The following is a 25,214-nucleotide window of genomic DNA, read 5'->3' on the forward strand; positions in this document are numbered from 1 at the left end:
GAAAAGATAAAGGAAGAGACATGGAGGAGGAAGAAGAAAGGAGGGTATGAAGACATAGGTTTAGAAAGCGAGAGAAAGCTAGCGATGACACTCATTGTACGATCAGATAACAAATAACAGAGTAAGGTGCAGACGAACTAGAAGCAAGGAAATGTAGATCAGATCATTAGTAACATAGTAAGGCAGTTAGTGCAGATGAACGAGGGTTAAGACGATAATTCAGAAGACAGAGGATGAAGCTTGATGTAATGATGAGACAGGATGGCTGTGGTTGCTCCAGGGAGGGAGAGGCAAGGCCTTAATTACACCTTATACAACAGAACAACAAAACACCAGCAAACATGCCCTCCACTTGACCTCTCCCTCACATCCTCCTCTTTTTCCATCCCAGATACATCTCACCCGTGACTTCTTTCCCTCTGCCCTTCCCTCCCTCCCTCCCTCCCTCTATGTATTGAATATACCGTCCTGAGAGATGGTAATTCCCAAGCAATAATACCTCCAGCTTTGCCGGAAGGAAACCTTTGAAGCTCCCGTAGCTGATGAACCTTTAATGGAATACTCTAGGATATCCACATTGCCCTAATGAAGTTTCCCAGCTCAACCTGGCACTTTTCAACACTTTGTGACACATCCCGTATACCTTCGATGAGTTCCCAGAGTTCTACTCCCGGAGCCAGGATCTTCTGGTGGTGGCCTGGTCAACTAAGCTGTTGTTGCTGGTGGCCTGCTGACACAAATATCCACCACAGCCTGGCTGATCTGTATATGACGAGGAAAAATAGCTGGATTTAGTTCCCACTATATAACTAACATATAAATTGGGTATCAGTGTATTGCTGATGTATCACTGGAACTTGTGAACAAATGCGAAAGTTTCGTTACATCCCTACTGTAAAAATAGGTACTAATATGTTAACTGACTGTTGTGTAAAATAGCGCTATTAAAAACTCCAGTCTTACTGGAGACTGTCTAAAAGAAAACTCCAGTAGCTGCTCGAAGCATCCAAATGATGGATAAAAGGTGTCCCTGTACCTAATGATGCTAATAAAATGTCTCTCTCTCTCTCTCTCTCTCTCTCTCTCTCTCTCTCTCTCTCTCTCTCTCTCTCTCTCTCTCTCTCTCTCCCTGCTGCGACAATCTTCTCGCTCTTTCACGTTCGTCGCCCGCATGACCTAACCCGGACGTCATGACGTGTCTGCCACCCCCATCCTCTTTCACCCTGGCCGTGACATATCCCCCACCCCTCCACCCCCTCCCATCTGGCCGTGACACCACAACACAAACTCTCCCTTCCCTCTCTCAGCACCCTCTCATCACCCCTCCCCTCTCTTTATACCTACTCTTTCCCACCACTCGCCTCATTCTCCCACTCACTCGTCTAGATAACAGTTCTGCTTCACAAGGCACAGTTCAGCTCCACGGAGCTGAACTCTTCTCCAGGCTGAGGGACTGACCACCTCAAATACCTTTTCTCCAAGGTTGATAGACTGATTACGTCATTTTTATTTCGTTACTACTTTTCCCTTGGTATTTGACTGAAGAAGTCTACTGTGTAGGCGAAACGTTTCATCAATATAGATACCCAACTATTGCACACGTGTCTTAATCTTCAACTTGTCAGTATTTTATACTATTTTCAACAACTCCAAGTTTGTTTTAAATGTTAGTTCTGGGAATCTGTCTGACACGCACAGGTATGCTAGTGGCTATCATGCTAGTGGCTATCATGCTAGTGGCTATCATGCTAGTGGCTATCATGCTAGTGGCTATCATGCTAGTGACTGTCATGCTAGTGGCTATCATACTAGTAGCTATCAAGCTAGTAGTTATCAAGCTAGTAGCTATCATGCTAGTAGCTATCACGCTAGTGGCTATCATGCTAGTGGCTATCATGCTAGTGGCTATCATGCTAGTGACTGTCATGCTAGTGGCTATCATACTAGTAGCTATCAAGCTAGTAGCTATCAAGCTAGTAGCTATCATGCTAGTAGCTATCACGCTAGTGGCTATCATGCTAGTGGCTATCATGCTAGTGGCTATCATGCTAGTGGCTATCATGCTAGTGACTGTCATGCTAGTGGCTATCATACTAGTAGCTATCAAGCTAGTAGCTATCAAGCTAGTAGCTATCATGCTAGTAGCTATCACGCTAGTGGCTATCATGCTAGTGGCTATCATGCTAGTGGCTATCATGCTAGTGGCTATCATGCTAGTGGCTATCATACTAGTAGCTATCAAGCTAGTAGCTATCAAGCTAGTAGCTATCATGCTAGTAGCTATCATGCTAGTGGATATCATGCTAGTGGCTATCATGCTAGTGGCTACCATGCTAGTGGCTATCATGCTAGTGGCTATCATGCTAGTAGCTATCATACTAGTAGCTATCAAGCTAGTAGCTATCAAGCTAGTAGCTATCAAGCTAGTAGCTGTCATGCTAGTAGCTATCAAGCTAGTAGCTATCATGCTAGTAGCTATCATGCTAGTAGCTATCAAGCTAGTAGCTATCATGCTAGTAGCTATCATGCTAGTAGCTATCATGCTAGTAGCTATCATGCTAGTAGCTATCATGCTAGTAGCTATCATGCTAGTAGCTTTCTTTTGTGCTTAATATTTTATTACAAGTAAACTACGTTTTGTATACTGAACAAAAAATCAAATCTTTGTTTGCCTGACCAGTGTGCCGCTACACAGCCTGAACTTACAGGTTTATCCGTCTTATGAAATATTTCACACATTACGATGACAGTTGTTCAGATCACAGGTACTTGTGATATGTCACTGGAAAAAAAAAACTAAATGTTTTAAAATAAAACTGGCAAATTGGCACCTACATACCTCGATAACTATTTCAATATTTAAGTTTCTGGAAATTGTTCCTAATCAGTGGGGCTGTGGTGGTGGTGGTGCAGCGGCTGGTACAAACAGCTTCGCTGAACAGGAGGCCTTGTCTGATACTTGCCTCTGAGGACAGGTGACATAATTTATCTACCACTTATTATGGAGGAAGGATGGGAGTCACCCACTGTCCTGTATTTGGGGAGGCGGAGAGATGGAAATAGGGTAACTCAATAAGCATAAAGGGACCAAGACTCGTCAATAGCCCTCCTCCATAAATATGGGGAATTACCAACAAACCTCTGGCTATTTTCATGAGAGATCTCAATAAGTTTAAGTCAGTTCCTGATCAGCTGAACTGTGGTAAATATACTGGATTGCATGCGGGTTTCACCAACAGCCTGTTGGATCAAATCATCTATATACCATAGCACCTATCTTTCCTTGCAGAAGATACTAGAATTTGCATGAGAGTGTCTGCCAATGAGGACACTATAAATCTCAAATCGAATTTGAACCGAGTTTTCCATGGGTCACAAAAATCAAAATGATATTCAGTGAGGAAAATTTCAGTTACTCCGTTATGGAAAACGTGAGGAAGGAGTAGAAAACAAATTTTAAACCACACAATAGAATGAAAAACTAATGTGAAGGTCTTGCGCGCGATGATGTCAGAGGATCTCACTTTCAAGCTTCACAACAGTGCCAGTATCACAAATGCCAGGAAAATGATAGGACGGATAATGAGAGTCTTCAAAATATGATATGCCAAGCCAATGATGATCCAGGACACCTGACCATGGATCGGACCGCGGGGGCGTTGGCCCCCCGAAACCCTCGCCAGGTAAACTGAAGGAACAAATGGATTTACATTATTATACTAAACAAATCTCACCGTAATATTTATTTTCCGTTACAAGTTTTTTTTTTTGCCAAACCGCGACTGACATGAAAGGATTTGTTTAAATAATAATTATCATATTATATTATAAATTTTAACTAAAATTATTATAGTTCTGTTATTATCATTAATATTACAAGGCATGTGAGTACAAAATAAGGTGTGTCAAGATCCCGGGGCGGGGCACTACACACCTTTATTGTATCGACTCGGCCTCATCTCGTATTGAACTCCACACTATTACTACCTTAGGATTTCGTCATTGTCTTGCATACATTGCTTTCTCTCCTGTCGCATAACTTTGATATACCTCTGAAGGGTTTCGAGAGGCTTTGCTACTCCCGAAGCCCGGGGGTCAGGCTTGTCTGGTGCTTGCTTCTTTAACCAGGCTGTTGATATATGGTTCAGATAAACGATAGGCTGATAAATTAGACACATATGCAACACTTGGGCATCTTTGAGGGAAGGTTTCGCCACACAGTGGCGAAACTGTAGATAAATGGTTCAGGTAAGATAACCAGTCAAATAACTTGTGACATGATAGCCCATTATAACCTGACACGCATGATAACCAATAACAACACGTGACGTAGACGTAACATAACACACGTCAGGGCCCAGTAAGAGCAGACATGGTAGGGAGCAGATCAGTTGAAAATCTTATCCTATCCTGCTGATATGTGACACTTATGACCTCATTACGGCAGAGAGGCAAGCCAAAGTCGGCAGGATTGTTAGCGAATGGAGGGAGAAGAGATGGAAGGATGGCAGCGAGATGGAGGGGGGGAGGGATGGTACATGGAGGGAATATATATATATATATATATATATATATATATATATATATATATATATATATATATATATATATATATATATATATATACAGCATGTACACACATAGTAGGCAGTAGTTGCCAGTTGTCCACAGGCCATCACAATCTGGTTGATCCTGTATATTTTGTAGGTATCGGGCCCACCCTCGCTAAGCCTATCAATTTCCTTGTCTCTCGTCAATCAGTTACGTTCCGTCAACCGTGCACTGTGAGACAAAAGTTCACTAGTCTGGCATGCCAAGCCATTAAAAAAATAGAGATAATTATTATTATTATTATTATTATTATTATTATTATTATTATTATTATTATTGTTGTTCCTGTTGTTAATGGTATTATTGCTATTATTATTGTTATAGTATTATTATTATTATTATTATTATTATTATTATTATTATTATTATTATTATTATTTTTACGGACATTATATTTATAAATCGATTTATCGTTAAATATATGATGTATGACCAGGACTGTGTCAGAATAAACGTTTTTATCATCCATTTTGCAACATGAGCATAGCTGTGCAAGGCGTAGCCAGACGCACATTACTCTCCACTAACTGCCATGTAAAGCCGGCCACAATTGCAGGTCTGGAGAATGTGAAGAGGGACTTTCACCTCCATGATCTATCCAAACACATATATTATTGGAGACTGTATAATAACCCTCCATACCTCACTTACTGGAGTGCAAGCCAGGAGTGATCTGCCATTATTTACACTTAGCCGATACTCAGTGCATGGGATATATGCACCCAGAGGTGTGTTTAACTCACTGTATATATGGTGAGAGTTTAACCCCTATTTTAGGGATTAAATTATTCTGTGTAGGGATTACACTCTCTTGGCTGGTGATGAAAAGGTTAGGTGAAGCTTTAATGGCCTTCGTGTAGTCGATATGCTTGAAACTTCATTAACCACCCACTCCAGCAGCGTCCAGCTGACGGTAAAGCAGACGCATGTGCAGTAAAAAGTTTTTATTTGCGACAACGTTTCGCTCTGGACTTTACTCTGGACTCCTGTATTTCCTTCACTTAGTTTGAGTTACCCCTTAAAAAAATCCAAAGTGGAGCGACCAAAGTTTGTCTTGGATAACAAACCTGTGAGCTGTGTCGATATACCTTTGATGAGTTTCGAGAGTCTTTCTATTGAGGAGGCCTGGTCACAGACCGGGCCGCGGGGGCGTTGACCCCCGGAACTCTCTTCAGGTAAACTACAGGTAAACTGCCGGAGCCCGGCCATGGGCCAGGCTCGTCTGGTGCTAGCCTGGTCAACCAAGCTGTTGCAGCTGGAGGCTTGGTTGAACGAGAGTTCCTCGATCTGCACAAATCAAGACTGACCTCACTGACCGCCTGGTCGGTTAGGCTGTTGCTACTAGTGACCTGCAGGCCAACCTGGCTGATCTGCCACTTGCGTCACCTTACTCTTGCATCATCCTTCTACGGACACACCCCATCTTCTGGCGCAATATCCATTCTTGATTCTTAAACATCCTCATCTTGCAATCTGCACACTATTCTTGCAACATGCAGTACTAGTACCCAACCTCCCCTTGCAACAGAAACAAACACACTTGCATAGTACACGTAATAATGAGCTCTCTCTCTCTCTCTCTCTCTCTCAAACTCCCGTACTGTTCCGTGCAATTAGTAAGCGCAAAAACGCTAATATTATGGTAATTAGAAAGGATCTAGGTCGACACCCGTCAGAATGAACTACACATAACAGGGCTGTTGGGTGTAATTACGACCGTATGATAGTGACAGTTCATCACAGGTTGGCTGGTTATGACGACCCAGGGGCTTACTGACACATTTTCTTGTTTTCTGTTTTTTTTTTTTTTTAAGTTTAGATAAGGAATGGGGCGGGCATGATACATCTGTCTCTGGTCACAGCTGACATGTTTCACCCGTGTGTGAGGCTGACATGTTGGGGCGCCACACACACACACACACACACACACACACACACACACACACACACACACACACACACACACACACACACACACACACACACACACACACACACATGGGTCGGTCAGCTCATGGTAACTCTCACTCAAGCTGATGGAAATCTTTAATTATTTTGTATGCTCACATGACGACACGCGCCCTCCCCCACCCACGCCATTCACTCTCACCTCCCCCACCCTCCTCCCACACCTCCCCCACCTCTCACTCTCACCTCCCCCAGCCCTCACTCTCACCTCCCCCACCCATCACCCACACCTCCCCCACCCATCACCCACACCTCCCCCACCCATCACCCACACCTCCCCCACCCATCACCCACACCTTCCCCACCCATCACCCACACCTCCCCCACTCACCAACCCTCCACTCACAAACAAATTTCACATATTTTAATAACTAGTTGCTCATTATATTAAATGTACAGACAACATTAATTTTAATAGTAGTAAACTCTATATTACACGTGGACAGAGAGAGCCAGAAAATACAGAAAGGAGACAGATACCACAGGATACAGAGTGGTGTTGCTACTGGTTTGGCACATCAGCTCTGACGGTTTCTATTTGGTTAAGAAACCAATGAAAAACAAAAGGGTACAATACTGTGACTGGAACAATACACAAATAACCCTCACAAAGAAGAGAGAAGCTAACGACGACGTTTCGGTTCGACTTGAACCATTTACAAAGTCATACATTGAGAACTTCAGAAAAATGTTTTAAACATAACTGGAACATCAGTGTACAACCCTCCACCAAACAACAGTAAAGTACAACACTGAACGATACCTGAAGGATGCTTCCAGAAGTCAACGCCTTTCCCCGCGGCCAGGTCCAAGACCAGGCCTACAAGGTGGATAAAGACCTGAACCAGGTTGTTACTGCTGGTTAAGCGCAGTCCAACATACCAACCACAGCCCGGCTGGTCAGGAACCTGTCCAGTTTCCTATTGAAGACAGCTAGAAATTTGATGGTAATTCCCCGTATGCACGGAGAGAGGGCGTTGAAGAGTCGGGAACCTCTGACACTCATTAAGTTTTCTTAGTGTACTCGTCACGTCCCTCCTTTATAATGGTGCTAGTATTTTGCACTGTCTGCCAAATTGCTTTCATAAGGAGTGATTCTGGTGCGCAGATTCGGGACCAGTCCCTCAGAATTTTCTAGGTGTAAATTATGATGTACCCTTCTCGCCTAGGTTGCAAGGAGTATTATGAGGATAAAAATGTAGTGCCAAGAAGCACAGTGCCAACAGCAGCACTCTACTCTTCCTGTGACGCTAAGGACTCGCTTCCCCTGGAAACATTTTATGTTCCTTTCCCGTGCAAGATATTGCTGCAAAGAAAGCTGCAAGGATTGAAACTTGGAATCCCTCTTAATCCCATCTGGATCACGATACCACTCCTCGAGGAGTCACGCTCAGGAAGCTGTAATCACAGCTTTGTGTCTGCAGGAAAAAAACACCGAGTGGTCTTGAATTAAGACTGTGTGTGTGTGTGTGTGTGTGTGTGTGTGTGTGTGTGTGTGTGTGTGTGTGTGTGTGTGTGCGTGTGTGTGTACTCACTCGCCTAGTTGTACTCACGTAGTTGAGGTTGCGGGGGTCGAGTCCGAGCTCCTGGCCCCGCCTCTTCACTGATCGCTACTAGGTCACTCTCTCTGAACCGTGAGCTTTATCATACCTCTGCTTAAAGCTATGTATGGATCCTGCCTCCACTACATCGCTTCCCAAACTATTCCACTTACTGACTACTCTGTTGCTGAAGAAATACTTCCTAACATCCCTGTGATTCATCTGTGTCTTCAACTTCCAACTGTGTCCCCTTGTTACTGTGTCCAATCTCTGGAACATCCTGTCTTTGTCCACCTTGTCAATTCCTCTCAGTATTTTGTATGTCGTTATCATGTCCCCCCCTATGTGTGTGTGTGTGTGTGTGTGTGTGTGTGTGTGTGTGTGTGTGTGTGTGTGTGTGTGTGTGCGCGCGCGTGTAGTGTGGTGTGAGAAATTTGCCCGTGATTTACCTCTGACCTGTTTCAGGATTTTCCTACTCTTGCAGCCCGGCCACCCTGCTTGATTACATGGTTGACCAGGCCCCGCCGGTCACAGTTTGCTTGATCCGGCATATCGCTAAGGTAGTGATCCAGTTTCCTCTTGAAGACTTCTACACTTGTTACAGCAATACGTCTGACATCTGCTGGTAACAGACTAAAGAGTCTTGGAACACGGGTGTTGATACAGTGTCCTCGTACTGTGCCCACTGCGCTCCTTTATTTCACTGGGTATATGTTACTCCAGTTGGGTAAAAGGACACAGATGCAACCAACTAATGTGACATTTTATTGTGGTAACGTTTCGCTCTCCAGTAGCTCTCTCAATCCGTTACCTAATATTTTGTCGGTAATTCTACCATTATTACCCACGTTACACTTCCTTCCATATCGCTCATTCCACTACGTGCTATGGTTGTGTGCAGAAGTGCAACTAGACCATCAAATATCTTCGATATACATTTTACCATGTATCTGTCTCTCCGCTCCAGTGAATACATTACATATTCAGAACACTGAAGCGTTCACAGTAGTTTCATTGGCTCTGCGCAGGTTGTAAACGATCTCTATATTTTCCAGCTATGCTACCTCTCTCTTCAACCTTGAAAAAACCTGTCAACACTGCGCAGTATTCCACGCCAGAGAGCACCACTGATTTGAATAGTGTCACCACTGGCATCAGTTCTCTTGTTTTGAAGGTTATCATTTACCCCATCATTCTCTTGGCTTTTGCAGCGTTTGCGTTACTGTGTTATTTAAAAGACAGGTCAGCTGACATTATTATTCCCAAGTCTTTTACAGGTTATTTTCCCTCAATGGGGTGACCTGTTTTTTTTTTTTGTGTGTGTGTGTGTGTGTGTGTGTGTTCAACGCGAGACAGATAGAACCGGACAATATTCACAGGGTGTTAACTGTTTTCAGAGTCAATAGAGCATTTAAACTACTGGGAATGTCTTCAAGTCTTTGTACTGTACTCTCTGGAGTAGATTTGAGAGATACCTGATAATATATACAAGGAAGATACCTGAGAGACTTGTCCTAAATCTACACGCTACCATAACAATGTATTAGATTGGGAGATACAGTAGGAAGTGTAAAATAGACCAAGTGAACAGCAAGGGGCGCCGTGGCCACATTAAGGGAACACTGTTTAAACACCCGTAGTACAAGATTCCTCAACCTGCTACCAACAAGCATCAGAAATATTATTAGAACACATGTGGAAGTGTTCAAGAGTGAACTGAACCGCTACCTCCGCCAAGTGCCAAATCAGTCCTTGATGGCCCTGTAGACCAATGGGCTGCTAATACCAACAATCTGGTTGAACAGACAGTCAAGAGGGAAGCAAATTACGGTACGGGAGGGATTTGAACTCGCGGCAAGTGAGTCACAAAACTCCAGGCCAACGAGTTCAATCCCCCACCCGTGATTTGTTTGCAATCGTGTCATTACGATTTCGTGAGACAGTCAAGAAGGAAGCCTGGCCTCAGGCCGGGCGGTGAGGGTAGACAAACCCAGGAAAACTGTCACGTATGATGACCCACATTGTTTACATTTGCTGCAGCTGTTGGTCTGCCTCAACACGTGTCTCTCCAGCCCACAACAGGACATCTGGCCCGCTTTGTAAACATTTCCGACAACGTCTCTTGTCACAGCTAACACTAACACTCAACCACGTCCTTTGTCACAGTTAACAGTAACACTCAACCACGTCATCAGTTTCAGTTCTGGCAGTAACCTTATAGTACTTCCCTAGGATTGAGTCCTGGTTTGGGACCAATACTTGGGGGCAGTGATCCCCCCCCGGCACTGGGCTGTGGTTCGTACGCTGGACTGGGTGCGGCCAGCAGTAACAGCCTGGTTGATCAGGCCTTCCGCCAGAAGGCCCAATTTGGGACCTGACCTCGAGGGCACTGACCCCCGGAAACACCCTTCGGTAGATAGGTCTTAAACCTGAGTTATTACTCCCCCCATTCTGCTGACATTGCAGTAAAAATAGGTACCTGTGTGTTAGTCGACTGTTGTGGTGGGCATCCAACCTTCACCCACTATGGGAGGAGGAGGAGGAGGAGGAGGAGGAGGAGGAGGAGGAGGAGGAGGAGGAGGAGGAGGAGAAGGAGGAGTCTACCTACCTACCTACCTACCTGGATGGAACATCAGAGGTCCCCCACTTATCATCCACTGTGGGAACATCATGGGTCCCCCGCTAATCATCCACTGTGGGAACATTATGGGTCCCCCAGTTATCATCCACTGTGGGAACATCATAGGTTCCCCACTTATCCACTGTGGGAACATCATGGGTTCCCCACTCATCACTCACTGTTTGAACATCATGGGTTCCCCCACTCATCACTCACTGTGGGAACATCATGGGTCCCCCACTAATCATCCACTGTGGGAACATCAGGGGTCCCCCACTTATCATCCACTGTGGGAACATCATGGGTCCCCCACTTATCATCCACTGTGGGAACATTATGGGTCCCCCACTTATCATCCACTGTGGGAGCATCATAGGTCCCTCACCCAGGTGACACTAAGCACTGAAGTACCTCCCTTTACACCATGTAATTTCCCTTGCACGTGTTCTTGCACGTGTCACGCGTACACGTGGCTACGCCCTGAAAGGAAAGGGTAAGAGAGTGATAAAAAAGGGACAGAGGGAATAAGGGTAGAGAAAAAATGGTTCAATCTGGAAAGAGGAAGAGGGGAGATGAGTGGAGAGAAGGGATGAGAGGGGAAATGAGGAAGAGTAAATGTAGAGGAGTCAGAGAAGGGGAGGGGGGTGAGAGGAAGAGAGGATTAGAGAGAGGCGTGGGAAAGAGAGAATACGGCGAATATGGAAAGGGGGCTGACTGGGAGAGGGGGGGGGATCAGGGACGGCGGGGCTGGAAAGGAAAGGACGGTTCTGAGGAGGGGAGGGTAAGGGAAGAAAGAGACCTTAGAGTAAACTAACTAGTTTAGTGGTTAACTAACACGCTGGAACAACAGTCTTGAGTAGACTAGTTTAGAGGTTACCTAACACGAAGGAAGGAAGCGAGGGAGGGAGAGTAGGAATGAGGGTAGGAAAGGGAGGGTAGGGTAAGGGAGGGAGGGTGAGTAGGAGGGATGGATGGAGGGAGGGAGGGAGGCAACACTATACACTAATCCTTCATGTGTAAAAACGTGCCAGTCTATTCTTCTCTCCTGATGAAATGCTGAATCATTATCATATTCATAACGAAGCGCTAAACCCACAAGTGCCATACAGCGCCTGGGGAAGGAAAGGTTATCAGGTCTGATCCGAGGAAGCAAGAGAGGAAACGTTAATTCCTCTTATCAAGAGTACCTTACTAGCTAGAGGGAGAAGGTACAAGACTCTTGAACCACAGATGTTGACACAGTATTCTTAATATCTATGGAAGAATGATAAAGCTCGATAACGAGAATTTTCAAAACAAGGGAAATGATAACAAAGGTGATACTACTCAAATCGCTTGTGCTCTCTGGAGTACAGTACTGCTCAGTGTTGACGGCCCCGTTCAGGACAGGAAAGATAACAAAGCTGGAACAGATACAGAGATCATTTACGGACAGCAAAGAGCCAATTAGGCATTTGAATTATTGGGAACGCCTCTAAGTCCTAAATATGTATTCAGTGGTGCGGATGAGAGAGATACATGATAACATAAGTCCGAAATCTGCACACTGCCATAACAATACACTGGAGTAAGAGATACGGAAGTGCGAACTAAACGCAGTGAAAAGCAGGGTCACCGTGTGCATAATAAGGGAACACTGTATCAACATCCGTGGCCCCAGACTATTCAACACCTTTCCAGAAGTTATCAAAAACACTGCTGGGACAAAAGCCGGGCTCTGGGAGTAAGAAGACTCTTGAAGTTTATTAAGGATATATCAAAGGAATGGCACCTCAGCTTTTCACCGAGATTATTTTACACTTTTATTCCTCATCTCTCATTGTGGTAAGTTACGAGAGTGTAGAGAGGTAGAGATGGGACCACTCCCTCCAGTATATCCCGTCAGGTAACTCTCTTCAGTCCCCAGGGAATATTTCCCAGGTGCTCTGAACCATTCTCATAATCTCGTGTCACTAAATCTATGCTTAGCATCTATAGATGTCAAAGTCTTGCAAGAAGAACACAGGACACTATCAAAAATAAAACGTCCAAGTCCGTCACCATAAGGAAAAACAACCATGCTGAAAGTTGAGCGAACACGAGGAGAACATTAGAGGAAGCTGATTAAATGACCAGGTGTGAGCTGGGGGGGGAGAGGGAAACACCTGGTGGGGGAGGGGGTAGTGAAGGGGGAAAACACCTGGTGTAAACATCGATGACGTCACTATGGCTTCCACGCCCCCCTCCTCACCATAAAATAATTAATTACTATAGGATGTTAAATGGCGGAGAGAGAGAGAGAGAGAGAGAGAGAGAGAGAGAGAGAGAGAGAGAGAGAGAGAGAGAGAGAGATTGTGATTATACACACCGTGTGGTTGTAGTTGTGTATGAGCATAAACAGTTGATAATACTGATTGTACACAGATGGGGCCATAAAAAAGAAGGGAAGGAAGGGAGGGAGGAGGGAGAGTGGAGGGGAGGGAGGGAGGGAGGCGAGGACGGGGAAGGAGGAGGGGAATGGAGGACTGGAAGGAGGGCGGCAGGGGAGGGAAACTGGAGAGGAAAATGGGTAGAAAGAAAATACGGAGAAATGGGGAAAAGAGAGAAAGGCGACAGGGGAGAGTTAGAGATGAGTGAAGAGGGGAGGATAAAAAAATGAGTGAGGAAGGGAAGTGGAAGAGCGGGAATGCGGGAAAGAGTGGGAGAGGAATGCAAGAGAAAAAGGGGAGGAGACCGAAAGAATGAGCGACAAAAGAAAGAGCAAGAAAGGGAAGAGAGGGGTAATGAGGAAAAGAAAGATAATGAAAACGAAGTGAAAAGAGGTGAGAAAAAACCACAGTGGAAACAAACGTAAAAAAGATTTATAAAAGAGGATAAGGGGAAGGAGGAGGATGGAGGGAAGAGGCAAAGGAAGAAATTGGGAGAAAGAAGAGAGACACGCGGAAAGAGAGGGAACAGGTGGGGGGGAAGTGGAGGAGGACGAGCAGGAGGGCAGCCAGAGGAAAGGAGATACTAGAGGAGGGGACGGGAGAGGAGGGGGGAATATGGTACAGGGGAGAGACAAGAGAGATGGGAGGGGAGATAAGACACAAAAAATGTTCCACTGATGGAGGTACACACGTGCCTGTGTACCTCCCATCACCCATGTACACACACCATCCATGTACATACACTCTCATTCATATATATATATATATATATATATATATATATATATATATATATATATAATATATATATATATATATATATATATATATATATATATATATATATATATATATATATATATATATATATATATAATATATATATATATATATATATATATATATATATATATATATATATATATATATATATATATATATATATATATATATATATATATATATATATATATATATATATAGATATATATATATATATATATATATATATATATATATATATATATATATATATATATATATATATATATATATATATATATATATATAGATATATATATATATATATATATATATATATATATATATATATATATATATATATATATATATATATACATGTGTGTGTGTGTGTGTGTGTACTCACCTAGTTGAGGTTGCGGGGGTGGAGTCCGAGCTCCTGGCCCCGCCTCTTCACTGATCGCTACTAGGTCACTCTCCCTGAGCCGTGAGCTTTATCATACCTCTACTTAAAGCTATGTATGGATCCTGCCTCCACTACATCGCTTCCAAAACTATTCCACTTACTGACTACTCTGTGGCTGAAGAAATACTTCCTAACATCCCTGTGATTCATCTGTGTCTTCAGCTTCCAACTGTGTCCCCTTGTTACTGTGTCCAATCTCTGGAACATCCTGTCTTTGTCCACCTTGTCAATTCCTCTCAGTATTTTGTATGTCGTTATCATGTCCTCCCTATCTCTCCTGTCCTCCAGTGTCGTCAGGTTGATTTCCCTTAACCTCTCCTCGTAGGACATACCTCTTAGCTCTGGGACTAGTCTTGTTGCAAACCTTTGCACTTTCTCTAGTTTCTTCACGTGCTTGGCTAGGTGTGGGTTCCAAACTGGTGCCGCATACTCCAATATGGGCCTAACGTACACGGTGTACAGGGTCCTGAATGATTCCTTATTAAGATGTCGGAATGCTGTTCTGAGGTTTGCTAGGCGCCCATATGCTGCAGCAGTTATTTGGTTGATGTGCGCTTCAGGAGATGTGCCTGGTGTTATACTCACCCCAAGATCTTTTTCCTTGAGTGAGGTTTGTAGTCTCTGACCCCCTAGACTGTACTCCGTCTGCGGCCTTCTTTGCCCTTCCCCAATCTTCATGACTTTGCACTTGGTGGGATTGAACTCCAGGAGCCAATTGCTGGACCAGGTCTGCAGCCCGTCCAGATCCCTTTGTAGTTCTGCCTGGTCTTCGATCGAGTGAATTCTTCTCATCAACTTCACGTCATCTGCAAACAGGGACACCTCAGAGTCTATTCCTTCCGTCATGTCGTTCACAAATACCAGAAACAGCACTGGTCCTAGGACTGACCCCTGCGGGACCCCACTGGTCACAGGTGCCCACTCTGACACCTCGCCACGTACCATGACTCGCTGCTGTCTTCCTGACAAGTATTCCCTGATCCATTGTAGTGCCTTCCCTGTTATCCCTGCTTGGTCCTCCAGTTTTTGCACCAATCTCTTGTGTGGAACTGTGTCAAACGCCTTCTTGCAGTCCAAGAAAATGCAATCCACCCACCCCTCTCTCTCTTGTCTTACTGTTGTCACCATGTCATAGAACTCCAGTAGGTTTGTGACACAGGATTTCCCGTCCCTGAAACCATGTTGGCTGCTGTTGATGAGATCGTTCCTTTCTAGGTGCTCCACCACTCTTCTCCTGATAATCTTCTCCATGATTTTGCATACTATACATGTCAGTGACACTGGTCTGTAGTTTAATGCTTCATGTCTGTCTCCTTTTTTAAAGATTGGGACTACATTTGCTGTCTTCCATGCCTCAGGCAATCTCCCTGTTTCGATAGAGGTATTGAATATTGTTGTTAGGGGTACACATAGCGCCTCTGCTCCCTCTCTCAATACCCATGGGGAGATGTTATCTGGCCCCATTGCCTTTGAGGTATCTAGCTCACTCAGAAGCCTCTTCACTTCTTCCTCGGTTGTGTGCACTGTGTCCAGCACTTGGTGGTGTGCCCCACCTCTCCGTCTTTCTGGAGTCCCTTCTGTCTCCTCTGTGAACACTTTTTTGAATCTCTTGTTGAGTTCTTCACATACTTCACGGTCATTTCTTGTTGTCTCTCCTCCTTCCTTCCTTAGCCTGATTACCTGGTCCTTGGACTGTTGTTTTCCTCCTGATGTGGCTGTACAACAGTTTCGGGTCAGATTTGGCTTTCGCTGCTATGTCATTTTCATATTGTCTTTGGGCCTCCCTTCTTATCTGTGCATATTCGTTTCTGGCTCTACGACTGTTCTCCTTATTCTCCTGGGTCCTTTGCCTTCTATATTTCTTCCATTCCCTAGCACACTTGGTTTTTGCCTCCCTGCACCTTTGGGTAAACCATGGGCTCATCCTGGCTTTTTCATTATTCCTGTTACCCTTGGGTACAAACCTCTCCTCAGCCTCCTTGCATTTTGTTGCTACATATTCCATCATCTCATTAACTGGCTTCCCTGCCAGTTCTCTGTCCCACTGAACCCCGTTCAGGTAGTTCCTCATTCCTGTGTAGTCCCCTTTCTTGTAGTTTGGCTTCATTCGTCCTGGCCTTCCTGCTTCTCCCTCCACTTTTAGCTCTACTGTGTATTCGAAGCTTAAAACCACATGGTCACTGGCCCCAAGGGGTCTTTCATATGTGATGTCCTCGATATCTGCACTACTCAAGGTGAATACTAAGTCCAGCCTTGCTGGTTCATCCTCTCCTCTCTCTCTTGTAGTGTCCCTTACGTGTTGGCACATGAAGTTTTCCAGTACCACCTCCATCATCTTAGCCCTCCATGTATCTTGGCCCCCATGTGGGTCCAAGTTCTCCCAATCGATCTCCTTGTGGTTAAAGTCACCCATGATCAGGAGCTTTGCCCTGCATACATGAGCTCTTCTGGCCACTCTAGCCAGTGTGTCAACCATCGCTCTATTGCTCTCGTCGTACTCTTGCCTTGGCCTCATGCTGTTCTGTGGTGGGTTATACATCACTGCTATTACCACCTTGGGACCTCCAGAGTGAAGTGTTCCCGCTATCTAATCACTTTCTTCTCCGCTGTCTCCCCTCTCCAGCTCATCAAAATTCCAGCGATTTTTGATCAGCAACGCCACTCCTCCACCCCCCCCCTGTTCCCTCTGTCTTTCCTCAGGATTTGGTATCCCGTTGGAAAGATGGCATCTGTTATCATACCTGTAAGCTTGGTTTCTGTGAGAGCTATGATGTCCGGTGATGCTTCTTTGACTCTTTCATGCCACTCCTCCCACTTATTTGTTATTCCATCAGCGTTTGTGTACCATACCTTCAGTTTCCTTTCCAACACTGTGGTTTGGGGGGCCTGTGAGGGTGGGAGACCTGGTGGCATACTGTGGGATTCTATAGCTCGGTGTTGGGTGGAGGCTGTGGGTATGGATTGTAGTGTGTGTTGGGATGGTGTGATAGGTTGTATGGTTCTGAGAATAGTTGTGTGTGTGCTTGCCCTTGCTGTTCTGTTCTGCTCTGACTGACCTCTGCTGGTTCCATCCTTGTCTCTTTTCCTAGCTCCTTTCGCTTTTTTGTCCTCTCCCTCAGCTGCTGTCATTCTGATTTTGTTCTGTCTCTGTCTAGGAACACCCTCTTGTACTCTTCCGAGTATTTCAATCGTGGTTTCTCTTGGAGGATCCTGTTCCACACTGTTTCCGTCCTGAGTGTGTGTGTGTCCTGTGTGTGTGTGTGTGTGTGTGTGTGTGTGTTTGTGTGTGTGTGTGTGTGTGTGTGTGTGTGTGTGTGTGTGTGTGTGTGTGTGTCGTGCCGAATATGTAAAACCGGTCAATTAGCAAGAACTCATTTAAAATTAAGACCTTTCTGAAATTTTCTCTTATACGTTTAAAGATATATTTTTTTCATTAATGTTAATGTAAAAAATTTTAATTTTCACCAAAAGAAAACTCACCTAACCTTATTATAACAAGAGCAATTTAGTTTAGCCTAACCCAACTAAATATATTTTAGATTTGTTTACAGTAATTTAATACTAAACACAGTGAAATATATTTTTTTCGTTAGGTTCAGAATGATTTTGGCTAAATTACTGCATACACAAATTTCCACTTGTCCTATATGGCAAGATGAGCGTTGCTATTTAAGCCAAGATGGCAAGTTTTGCCTACTCGGCGCGACACACACACACACACACACACACACATAACACTGCGACTAGCCAAGGACTCGAACCCATGCTGCTTTGGCCTGCCTCATGGTGGGCGAAAACTCATGACGCCTTAATCCACTGGACCATACAATCCTTAAGAATGGCACATCCAGCAGAACTGAATGTTGTACTCGCTGCCCAAGGACACACGATGGTGTGGATGACTCTAGGCTAATTTCATTCTAGTCCCTGTTTGGTGTACTAGTACAAGGAGCAGTATTTTATATTATTGTGCCCATGAACGAGTGCTACTGATCAACAACAACACTGCGACTAGCTAGTCGCAGTTTGGTAAATGATATATACATATATATATATATATATATATATATATATATATATATATATATATATATATATATATATATATATATATATATATATATATATATATATATGTAGTGACGAATAGGTTAAACTGGTCAATTAGCAAGAACTCATTTAAAATTAAGTCCTATCTAAAATGTTTTCTTTTACGTTTAAAGGTATATATTTTTTTAATTTGTTTTATTGTAAAATTAATAATTTTGTACCAAAATAACCTTAGAAAACTTCCCTAACTTTATTATAACAAGCGCAAATTAATTTAGCCTAATCCAACTAAATATATTTTAGATAAGTTTACAATAGTTTAATAATAAACAAACACAATGAAATATATTTTTTTCGTTAGGTTCAGAATGATTTTTTCGAAATTATTGCATACACAAATTTTCGCTTGCTTATTCTGCAGGAAGAGTATTGCTATTGAAGCCAAAATAGCAAGTTTTACCTATTCGGCACGACATATATATTATCTGTTACTCTCTAGTCCTGGAGTCTTGTAAGAGCGGGTCGCGGGGGCGATGATCCCTCCACTACTACGTTTAATTATTTAGTTATTGATATTCACGACCCTCCTCTTCTCAGTCCCTCTACTTCCCCCCCTCCCCTGTCAGACCTCCTATCTCAGTCCTCCCTCCTCTTTCAGTCCCATCTCAGTCCTCCCTCCTCTTTCGGTCCTATCTCAGTCCTCCCTCCTCTTTCAGTCCCATCTCAGTCCTCCCTCCTCTTTCAGTCCTATCTCAGTCCTCCCTCCTCTTTCGGTCCTATCTTAGTCCTTTCTCCTCTTCTCAGTTTCAGCACGCTGCTGATGTATCTAATTTCGTTAGATGAAAAAATCTGTCTCTCAGTCTCCTCATTTTACACAGGGTTTTACAAGGTTAGGTTAAGAATTCCTAATTTTATTTACAAGCTAAGGGTTGTTTCCTACATCAGCTCATTTGAAAGTCTTTTTATTTCCATGAAACATATAAATATGGAACAGGTTGAAGTTGGAGCCAACTGTGGGCCAGCAATTTCATTTGATCAAATGACTATTTCGTTTATATTATGCTGTACGAACATGTTAAAGACTCGAGTCATCCTGGGAATAAATGATTTCAGATGAAGTGATGTTCTGGAGAAGAGTACAGTCTCTCTCCCTTCTCAGCCTCTCTCTTCTCTCTCCCTTCTCAGCCTCTCTCCTCTCTCTTCCTTCTCAGCCTCACTCCTCTCACTCTCTCTCTGCTCAGCCTCTCTTCTCTCTCCTTTCCCAGCCTCTCTCCCTTCTCAGCCTCTCCTCTCTCTTAGTCTCCGTTCTCAACACTTCTCTCTCAGTCCCTCTCCTTTCTCCTCTCCGAGTCTCTCTCAGCCCCATCACCTTCAGTGGCCCTCATTAAACTCACGTCAATCACTGGTTGGTACTCATCGTCCCCCACCCCCCACCATCACTCCAACATCCCCACACTTCCTTACCCCACCTCTCCCTACACCTCTTATCTCCCCATCAAGCACGCTTTTCGTTTCCCAACCCCAGTACCAATCTTTTACGTAGGTTTCTCCCCCCCCTGGTAAGTTCTGCAGGTGATATCTCCCGTGTTAGTACTCGGAACGGTTCAAAATGAACTCTTTCGCTTCAGATTTCTCGCTGGTAATACCTGCCGTCTTCAGCAATGAGATGCGTCTGGAAATGGAGACACGGACGGCTTGTTATTTTCTTGTTACGTTGATGACACATTTTAGAAGCTCTGTCCTCCAGGTTTTGCAGTTGTGGATGTTATGATCTGGTGCTGTTACTCTGGATGTTGTGATCTGGTGCTGTTACTCTGAATGTTGTGATCTAGTGCTGTTACTCTGGATGCTGTGATCTGGTGCTGTTACTCTGGATGTTGTGATTTGGTGCTGTTACTCTGGATGTTGTGATCTGGTGCTGTTACTCTGGATGCTGTAATCTGGTGCTGTTACTCTGGATGTTGTGATCTGGTGCTGTTACTCTGGATGTTGTGATCTGGTGCTGTTACTCTGGATGCTGTAATCTGGTGCTGTTACTCCGGATGCTGTAATCTGGTGCTGTTACTCTGGATGCTGTAATCTGGTGCTGTTACTCTGGAGCTGTTACTCTGGATGCTGTAATCTGGTGCTGTTACTCTGGATGCTGTAATCTGGTGCTGTTACTCTGGATGCTGTAATCTGGTGATGTTACTCTGGATGTTGTGGTCTAATACTTCTACTCTTGATACTGTGATCTAGTACTCTGAATGCTGTGATCTAGTACTCTTGCTCTGGATGTTGTGATCTAGTACTGCTAATCTGGGTCAACGTTCCCTTATCTTTGAGACGACTCATATCCATTTTGTGATTCACCGTCGACCGCCCCTTATTAGACAGGCGAAATTACAGACTTAAAAATATACAGAGAAATTTCACTGCGAGTATTAGTTGTGTCAAACACCTTAATTACTGGGAACGTTTGAGATCCCTTGACCTGTACTCCTTGGAAGGAAAGCGAGAAAGATACATCACAATTTACACCCGGGAAACCCCAGAGAATCTGGTCCCAAATCTACACCCACAGGTTATTCTTCATGAAAGCCAGAGGCTCGACAATAACAAGCAGGGATGTCAAGAGTACAATGAGAGCTAGCACGGTAAGTGTACGAGGTCCAAGATTTTTCAACAGCTTCGCGTCATTACATAAAAGGGATTACCAAGAAACTATTGGCTGTCTTCCAGAGGAAACCTTATTAAGTTTGTCAAGTCGGTTCCTGACAAGCCAGTCTGTGGTTCGCACGATGGACTGCGTGCGGTCCAGCAGTAACAGCCAGGTTGATCAGGTCTTTATTCACCAGGGGGCCTGGTCTGGCACAGATCCAAGGAGGAGAGGGGCTTTGACCACGAAAACATGCTTCATATAGCAGGTATCTGCCAAGGGCATTTATCTAATCTATCTGCCAGACGTCAATGCCAGACGTCTGCAAGCCATATGGCAAGCGTCTATCCAATCTATTTGTAAAGCCTTGATGCTGACCTCTGGTGGTCTGGCCAGACATGTGAACCACAGTGTAATCTGTATGGATGTGGAGAAGGTTCACAGCTGCGACATATGGTAACATTATAGACCTCGCTGACTGGATGACTGACTGCGTCGCTGGTTAACATGATGACTGAGTGAATGATTGGTTGGAAAAATGGATGACTGAGTGAGTGGTTGGATGGCGAACTGTATGACTGACTGGTTGGTTGGCGAACTGTATGACTGACTGGTTGGCTGGCTAACTAGATGACTGGCTGAGTGAATGATTGACTGGCTGAGTAGATGACTGACTAATTGGATAATTGATTGGCTAACTGGATAAATCGCTGGTTGATTGCAGGATAGCTCACTTACCGGCTGAGTGACACAACGGCGTCCCTTAACTGTCGCCTAACAATCCCTCAAAATTAATATAAGTATTTATAATAAGTGGGTGAGGAAAGAAGGGGAAAGTGGGGGATGGGGGAGGGGAGAAAAGAGAAGAAGGGGAATGAGAGAGGAGATGGGGGCGGTTTGGGGGGATGAGTGAACCTCGCCCCTGAGCCAGCGACCTGTAAACTTTTGGAAAAATGTTGTTAAACTTTCTAACATACTTCCCAGGGAAAGCAAAAACTACTGAAAGTTTTCCTCGCCACACACACACACACACACACACACACACACACACACACACACACACACACACACTTGTTAAGGTGGTAGAGGCAGTGGAAAGACATCGACAAGAAAGTGTTTGTACCTTGCTCTAGCCTATGATAAGGCTCGAGAGGCCAGATATTAGTGATGCCGATAAAGCTGGAATTGGAGGCGGGGCCAGGAGCTGAGTTGGACCTCCGCAAACCAAAAATCAGTGAGTACAATCGCCAAAAAAAAAAAAAACTGTGCAAAGGTAGGAAGTGTCACTAGAACCTGGCTTAAAAGGTCTGATTAACGAAGAAAGACTAAAGACGATAAATCTAATTACATCAAAGGACAGAAGGACGAGAGGAGGAGACATGATAACGACGTACAAAATGCTGACGGAAATTAGGATATAAATATAAATAAATATATATATATATATATATATATATATATATATATATATATATATATATATATATATATATGTGTGTGTGTGTGTGTGTGTGTGTGTGTGTGTGTGTGTGTGTGTGTGTGTGTGTATGTCGTGCCGAATATGTAAAACTGGTCAATTAGCAAGAACTCATTTAAAATTAAGTCCTTTCTAAAATTTTCTCTTATACGTTTAAAGATACATTTTTTCATTAATGTTAACGTAAAAATTTTTAATTTTGCACCAAAAGAATCTTAGAAAACTTACCTAACCTTATTATAACGAATGCAATTTATTTTAGCCTAACCCAACTAAATATATTTTAAATACGTTTACAATAATTTAATACTAAATAAACACAATGAAATATATTTTTTTCGTTAGGTTCAGAACTATTTCTGCGAGATTATTGCATTAACAAATTTTCACTTGTCCTATATGGCAAGATGAGCGTTGCTATTTAAACCAAAATCGCAAGTTCTGCTTATTCGGCACGACACACACACACACACACACACACACACACACACACACACAGATATATATATATATATATATATATATATATATATATATATATATATATATATATATATATATATATATATATATATATATATATATATGCAAAACAACCACTCTGAAAGAACAGAGAAATTCCAAGCGCTTTCGTGACTACTCACATTATCAAGGAACTATGAAAGTAAAGCATCCAAGGAAGCTATATAAGGGGTCTGGCCAGCACCTCACTATCAGATCCCACAACGGTTGAACACCTGACGCGCGCCGACCCAACTTGGATAGGTCCTTTGCACAACTCACCCACAAACTATTCTACCCAAGAAAATTTAAAAATTATTTGTCCAGTGTATTATTAAATTCTTCCCAAATTCTATTAATTATAAATGAATCTAATTTATATAAACCAAAGGAAATATTCATATTATTGTCAAAACTGCTTTTTATGAAACAAGATTCAATTATATTCCTGTCGACCATGGACTTGCTTGATACTACTTTCTCAACTTTTTGAAAATCAATTGGATGGTTAAAATCTCTTACATGAATAAATAGAGCATTGGAATCTTGTCCAGTTCTAATGCTATATTTATGTTGTTTTAATCTTAGTTCGAGATTTTTACCAGTTTGACCGTAATAAACTTTATCGCAAATTTTACAAGGAATCTTATAGACACATCCATCAGCATTTTGGGGGGAATTCTTTATCAAAAGTTTTTTTTACTGTATCAAGATTTTTGAATACAACTTTAATATTAAAAGTCTTAAGAAGAGAAGGCATATCAACCAAGTTTTCATGGTAAGGGAGAACAAACATGTTTTTAGTTGAATAAGGCTGGTTGTCCCTTTTTGGATTGTAAAAAGTATTTCTAGCAACTTTAAAAGATTTATCAATTACATTTCTTGGGTATTTTAAATCATTACCTATTTCATAAATTTTGGATATTTCCTCATCTATGAACTCAGGACTTATTCAGCCTTATTCAACTAAAAACATGTTGGTTCTCCCTTACCATGAAAACTTGGTTGATATGCCTTCTCTTCTTAAGACTTTTAATATTAAAGTTGTATTCAAAAATCTTGATACAGTTAAAAAACTTTTGATAAAGAATTCCCCCCAAAATGCTGATGGATGTGTCTATAAGATTCCTTGTAAAATTTGCGATAAAGTTTATTACGGTCAAACTGGTAAAAATCTCGAAATAAGATTAAAACAACATAAATATAGCATTAGAACTGGACAAGATTCCAATGCTCTATTTATTCATGTAAGAGATTTTAACCATCCAATTGATTTTCGAAAAGTTGAGAAAGTAGTATCAAGCAAGTCCATGGTCGACAGGAATATAATTGAATCTTGTTTCATAAAAAGCAGTTTTGACAATAATATGAATATTTCCTTTGGTTTATATAAATTAGATCCATTTATAATTAACAGAATTTGGGAAGAATTTAATAATACACTGGACAAATAATTTTTAAATTTTCTTGGGTAGAATAGTTTGTGGGTGAGTTGTGCAAAGGACTTAACCGTTGTGGGATCTGATAGTGAGGTGCTGGCCAGACCCCTTATATAGCTTCCTTGGATGCTTTACTTTCATAGTTCCTTGATAATGTGAGTAGTCACGAAAGCGCTTGGAATTTCTCTGTTCTTTCAGAGTGGTTGTTTCGCATATTCTGAAATCACCTGCTTACTGTGATCTTACTGCATATATATATATATATATATATATATATATATATATATATATATATATATATATATATATATATATATATATATATACATATATATATATATATATATATATATATATATATATATATATATATATATATATATATATATATATAGATAGATAGACAGACAGACAGATAGATACATACCATTACCCTGGCTAAAGAACACGAATAAAAAAATAACGATTAAAAAAATTGCCAACCCTTTTCCCATTTCAAGGAGTTTTGATATACCACTTCAGTAAAGTTGTGAATTTTGTCAAACATATCATCAACATTCGTAATTAAATGTTACTCATGTGTTGGAGGTAGCGAGAGACAGCGACACCTGGGGTGTTCAACACCTAGGTACCGGATTTCAATATGATGCAATCGCGTCTATATAAATAGCAGCAGTTTCCCATGAGAGAGAGAGAGAGAGAGAGAGAGAGAGAGAGAGAGAGAGAGAGTGTG

At 42.6% G+C, this 25,214-nt stretch overlaps 1 protein-coding gene across 11 annotated transcripts in view; it reads right to left on the reverse strand.

The window, feature by feature from the left end:
• Positions 1 to 25,214, reverse strand: part of LOC128693269 (caskin-2) — a 1,211,837-nt gene that overhangs the window by 215,778 nt on the left and 970,845 nt on the right. The window lies entirely within an intron of this gene.

Source organism: Cherax quadricarinatus, chromosome 28 (assembly GCF_038502225.1).
Source record: "Cherax quadricarinatus isolate ZL_2023a chromosome 28, ASM3850222v1, whole genome shotgun sequence".
Taxonomy (NCBI): Eukaryota; Metazoa; Arthropoda; class Malacostraca; order Decapoda; family Parastacidae; genus Cherax; species Cherax quadricarinatus.